At 41.1% G+C, this 6,000-nt stretch overlaps 3 non-coding genes across 3 annotated transcripts; all 3 read right to left on the bottom strand.

The window, feature by feature from the left end:
• Positions 1–551: 551 nt before the first annotated feature.
• LOC141213186 (U2 spliceosomal RNA) lies at positions 552–743 on the bottom strand. The gene has a single exon (XR_012282748.1). It is a non-coding gene; the product is annotated as a U2 spliceosomal RNA (small nuclear RNA).
• A 1,115-nt stretch (positions 744–1,858) lies between these two features.
• Positions 1,859–2,049, bottom strand: LOC141213067 (U2 spliceosomal RNA). The gene has a single exon (XR_012282645.1). It is a non-coding gene; the product is annotated as a U2 spliceosomal RNA (small nuclear RNA).
• Positions 2,050–3,164: 1,115 nt separating this feature from the next.
• LOC141213066 (U2 spliceosomal RNA) lies at positions 3,165–3,355 on the bottom strand. Its single transcript, XR_012282644.1, has one exon. It is a non-coding gene; the product is annotated as a U2 spliceosomal RNA (small nuclear RNA).
• Positions 3,356–6,000: the final 2,645 nt, after the last annotated feature.

Below are 6,000 nucleotides of genomic sequence, written 5' to 3'. Positions count from 1 at the left end.
GGACCTTTAGGAGAGATTTGTTTGTTGAGTGTCACGAATCTCGGTTGGCAGGTCATCCCGGAATCTCTGAGACCAAGAGACTGGTGGGTCGCAGTTTTTGGTGGCCTGGATGGCAGAAGGAAGTCATTAAGTGGGTGCGCCAATGTACTATATGTGCTAGATCTAAGTCCTCACATACTCCTGCTGCGGGGTTACTTTGTCCTTTGGAGGTCCCCAGTGCTCCTTGGACACATTTGGCTATGGACTTTATAACTGACCTTCCCCCCTCTGAGGGTTTTACTGTCATCTGGGTGGTCGTGGACCGTTTTAGCAAGATGTGTCACTTGGTTCCCTTCGTCAAACTGCCCTGCGCTAAAACTCTCGCTAAGGCCTTTGTCAAGGAAATTGTCAGACTTCATGGCGTTCCTACTGACATTGTTTCTGATAGGGGTCCTCAGTGCGTGGCTCGTTTTTGGCGTGCCTTTTGTGACAGGTTGGGAATTCATTTGTCGTTTTCGTCCGGATATCATCCTGAATCTAATGGCCAGACAGAAAGGAAAAACCAGGATGTTGAGCAGTTCTTGCGTTGTTTTGTGGCAGACAATCAAGAGGGGTGGTCTGAGTTTCTGCCACTTGCCGAATTTGCTCTGAACAATCATACATCAATCGTTTAATATATGGTCCCCAGATAGGGGACGTATCAGATATTAAACTGATAAGAACAGATACTACACTTGATCTTAGCCAAAAGGCCGAGAAGCGATAACCAGAATTGGTTTCAAACTACGGAGCCACCCAAGGATCCTGAAAAGTCCATTTGTGGAGATGAGCTCCTGGACTCCCGTTAAGAAGACATGTTGTCAACCTCTAGATCCCTTACATGCCTGCACTTTTCGGCTTGCTGCTGCTGCAATCCACGCATTTTAGATCTGCATAACTCCACCTCTTTAAACACAGCACCTTCACCCCCTGCTGTTCCCACCCGCCTCAACACCGTTGGAAGGGAGGAGAACCAATTAAGGCGGGGGGTGGGGTGGAACGAGCAGCTGTCTACCCTTAGCAGGAGGGCTCCTGATTACATACCTCTCCTGCTGCTGCTGCTGCTGGCTGTCCAGCAGCAGACTGAAGGTGGCTGCTGCTGTGCACAGGTATATAAAGGCTCAGAGCCTATTATGACACGCGCAGCCAGCGTTCCATTGCCACATTCCATCTACTGCAGGCAGGATACCTGGCTGGCTGAATGTCGCTGAGAAGCTCACAGAGACCGCCATAAGCAACAGTTTAACAGAATGCCACAGACTAATCAACCAAACTTTTTGGGTTGGGTTCTCTTTTATAGTCTGCAGGCATTAAATGAAAGAAGTCAGTGTTCCAGCAGAAGGAGACAACGTTTCAGAAAAGGCATTGTAGCAAACCAAAAAAGAAATTTTAAGCGCAGCAGAGTAACCAGCGCACATACCTGTTAGCTCAGGTGAGTTTAAAAGGCTGCTGTTGATAACAAGGGCATTTGCTAAATAGATGGTGTGTGTGCAACAATATACTGAAAGGTCAATTATATTGTGCAGCTTATCTCACCACCTGTAGTTATTTAGGTGAAAGCTCCAAAATGCTTGCCTAATATGTCTGTTTATCCAAAAGGAAGTAAAAAGGGAGAGCTAGAAAGATAGCATTGCATCACATTACATGGCAATGCAATGCACAGTTGCTGAAGTTGAACCAAAATGACCTTGTAATCTGGCTTCTGCAACTTTGAACATGAAAAATCCAATGAGGAGAAGAAAAGCAAAGCCAAAGAGTCCATCCCAAAATCCGACAAACAAGCAAAATGAACAAAAAACATTGAATTCAATTCTTTCTGATTTTAGAAACTGCATTAAAGAAGGGGTGCACCGGTCCTGGAGATACTGCAATACCAGGTCAATGCGTGGAGTGGACAGAGCAAGCTCTTTTTCCATCTCCCTGTTCTAAAAATCCATTTAATATATGGTCCCCAGATAGGGGACGTATCAGATATTAAACTGATAAGAACAGATACTACACTTGATCTTAGCCAAAAGGCCGAGAAGCGATAACCAGAATTGGTTTCAAACTACGGAGCCACCCAAGGATCCTGAAAAGTCCATTTGTGGAGATGAGCTCCTGGACTCCCGTTAAGAAGACATGTTGTCAACCTCTAGATCCCTTACATGCCTGCACTTTTCGGCTTGCTGCTGCTGCAATCCACGCGTTTTAGATCTGCATAACTCCACCTCTTTAAACACAGCACCTTCACCCCCTGCTGTTCCCACCCGCCTCAACACCGTTGGAAGGGAGGAGAACCAATTAAGGCGGGGGGTGGGGTGGAACGAGCAGCTGTCTACCCTTAGCAGGAGGGCTCCTGATTACATACCTCTCCTGCTGCTGCTGCTGCTGGCTGTCCAGCAGCAGACTGAAGGTGGCTGCTGCTGTGCACAGGTATATAAAGGCTCAGAGCCTATTATGACACGCGCAGCCAGCGTTCCATTGCCACATTCCATCTACTGCAGGCAGGATACCTGGCTGGCTGAATGTCGCTGAGAAGCTCACAGAGACCGCCATAAGCAACAGTTTAACAGAATGCCACAGACTAATCAACCAAACTTTTTGGGTTGGGTTCTCTTTTATAGTCTGCAGGCATTAAATGAAAGAAGTCAGTGTTCCAGCAGAAGGAGACAACGTTTCAGAAAAGGCATTGTAGCAAACCAAAAAAGAAATTTTAAGCGCAGCAGAGTAACCAGCGCACATACCTGTTAGCTCAGGTGAGTTTAAAAGGCTGCTGTTGATAACAAGGGCATTTGCTAAATAGATGGTGTGTGTGCAACAATATACTGAAAGGTCAATTATATTGTGCAGCTTATCTCACCACCTGTAGTTATTTAGGTGAAAGCTCCAAAATGCTTGCCTAATATGTCTGTTTATCCAAAAGGAAGTAAAAAGGGAGAGCTAGAAAGATAGCATTGCATCACATTACATGGCAATGCAATGCACAGTTGCTGAAGTTGAACCAAAATGAGCTTGTAATCTGGCTTCTGCAACTTTGAACATGAAAAATCCAATGAGGAGAAGAAAAGCAAAGCCAAAGAGTCCATCCCAAAATCCGACAAACAAGCAAAATGAACAAAAAACATTGAATTCAATTCTTTCTGATTTTAGAAACTGCATTAAAGAAGGGGTGCACCGGTCCTGGAGATACTGCAATACCAGGTCAATGCGTGGAGTGGACAGAGCAAGCTCTTTTTCCATCTCCCTGTTCTAAAAATCCATTTAATATATGGTCCCCAGATAGGGGACGTATCAGATATTAAACTGATAAGAACAGATACTACACTTGATCTTAGCCAAAAGGCCGAGAAGCGATAACCAGAATATTAAACTGATAAGAACAGATCCGTTTTCAAACAAGCTTTATTTAAATCAGACATACATCATAAATTACAAACAAATCACAAAGACTTGAATAAAATATGACATAAAACAAATACAAGGTCAGATTTAAAAAGCGCATAAAAGCATAAAAAGCATAAAACACAGTTTTGCATATAATTTGCATAAATAAATACATATGTCAAATGCAAACACCATAGCTTTTTAACTTTATCTTTTTACAATCAGGTAGTATGAAAACTTTTCACAAAGAACATATCCGATACAATATTTGAAACAAATCACAAATACTGGAATAAAATATGACATAAAACTAATACAGAGTCAGAATTAAAATGCACTTAAAAGCATAAAAAGCATAAAACACAGTTTTGCATATAATTTACATAAATAAATACATATTCCAAATTTGCAAACACCATAGCTTTTTTGCTTCATTGATTCCCATCTTTTTACAATCTCTCAGGTAGTATGTAAACATTTCACAAAGAGCAAGCCCAATACAATCTTTGACAGGAATAAATTCACGTTTAAACAATAATATATTGCGCACTTTCCATAAAGCTTCTTTTAAACAGTTTATTATAAGCCATGCGACTCGTGCTTGTTTCATGGTTGGGCATTTAATTATCCCATATATTATAATGTCACAATTAAGGGTTTGTATACCACATATCCATTTTAGGAGGGTGCCCACCGTCTGCCATAGCTCTTGTGCGTAGGGGCAATCCCACAGTAAATGAAACACTGACTCGTTTGGGGCGCATCTTTCTCTGGGACATCTAGCACTAGCCACCAGCCCCCTATGATGCTGAAAAGCTCTCGTAGGGAGACATTGGTGAACAACCTGCCAAGCTAAATCCTTTTGTGAGTTGCTAAGTGCAGGACAGGCCACGTTGTTCCACACCAGGCGGCACCTGGAGATGGAAAAATTAGACACATCCTCCATCTCCTCATGTCCCTTACAAATAACTGTTAACTTACGTTGATCAAATAAAAGCTGACGATCAACTTGGGTCAGATCATATTCTGAAATGACCTTCTCCAAGATCTTGTAATGCTTAGGGGGAGATAAGAGAAAAGGACAATTAACAGTCATACTGAAGTTCAACTTTCGGAAAAGAAACCCAGTTGTATATCTAAGAAAACAAGAGAAAGCCCCAACATTATTCAAGCTTTTGCAACAAAATACAAAAAACTTGATAAATAAAAACAATTTTAAATCAGGGAACCCTTTACCCCCATTTTTCTTGCTTTTACATACCACCTCCCTCCTCAATTTCTCCATTTTGGATCCCCACAGAAAATAAAACATGGGCTTCATAAGTCTTTTAAGATACAGAGAATTAGGGGGAAAAACCATAGCGGCATACAAAATGATAGGAAGCAAAACCATTTTAATTACAAGAATCTTGCCCTCCATTGTTAGTTTTCGAGTTTGCCATAAAGAGATCTTCTGATTTAATTTATTCAAAACCAAATCCCAGTTTTCAATACCATCATTAGCAGGATTAAACAAGACACCCAGGATCTTGATTCCTACTGTTTGTGTGGGAACCCTAGGCGGATCTGACTCCCATTGACCCATAATCATACAGTCACATTTATTTATATTCAACTTAAACCCAGACCCAGCACTAAAAATTTCAGTAATTAGAATTGCTCTGTTAATAGATGCTGAGCTAGTGCCATATACAGATATGTCATCCATATATCCAATGGCTTTAACTTGTTGTCCACCCCCACCCGGAATAAAAATGCCCCTAACCACCTTGTCCCGACGCAGCAGGCACAACAGTGGCTCAATGGAGCAGACAAATAAAAGTGGGGACATGGGGCAACCTTGTTTAACACCGGAAAGAAGCTCCACCTCTCTAGTTAAAAAACCATTGACTAAAATCCGGGCAGATGACTGTTTGTATAAAAGCGCAATTTTCTGAATAAAAGAATCAGGGAACCCCATCTTTCCCATAACTTTAAAAAGATAAAAGTGGGAGACCCTATCAAACGCTTTCATAAAATCCAAAGATAAAATAGCTAGTGGCTGTTTTCTATCTTTTTGAAACCAGATAAGATCACGAATTAGGTTTAGATGCTCCCAGATTGATCTCCCGGGGACACCACACACCTGATCTGGATGAATTACATTTTTAATAACTGCTTTAAGACGACCAGCAACAACTTTAGCTAAAATCTTGTAGTCTGTATTTAATAGTGAAATAGGCCTCCAATTCTCCAACTTTGATTTATCACCTTTCTTAAAAATTAATGTAATCATACTTTTACGCCATGAATATGGTAATAAATCAGCCTTAGAGGCTTCACAAACTACTTGTATAAAATCCTCCTTAATTAGATCCCAAAAGCAAAGATAAAATTCAATAGGAAGGCCATCTGATCCAGGAGCCTTACCTTTATTAAAACTCTTAAGGGTCTCTTCAATTTCACTGGGTAAAAGTTCTTTAGCTAAAAAAATCTGGTCATCTTTATTTAAAAACTGGGATAAAACATTAAGATTCTCTGTAAAAGCAGGTTCATCAACATTTTTAATACTAAAAAGATCTCTATAAAAATTAGCAGTATGCTCTAAAATGCCCTCAGTGGAAGATTGTCCTTCTA

Source organism: Phyllobates terribilis, unplaced genomic scaffold (genome assembly GCF_046119375.1).
Source record: "Phyllobates terribilis strain yellow unplaced genomic scaffold, ASM4611937v1 Scaffold_187__1_contigs__length_3656778, whole genome shotgun sequence".
Classification (NCBI taxonomy): Eukaryota; Metazoa; Chordata; class Amphibia; order Anura; family Dendrobatidae; genus Phyllobates; species Phyllobates terribilis.
The sequence above is the reverse complement of the archived record's forward strand: the minus strand, read 5'-3'. Positions and strand labels throughout refer to the sequence as shown.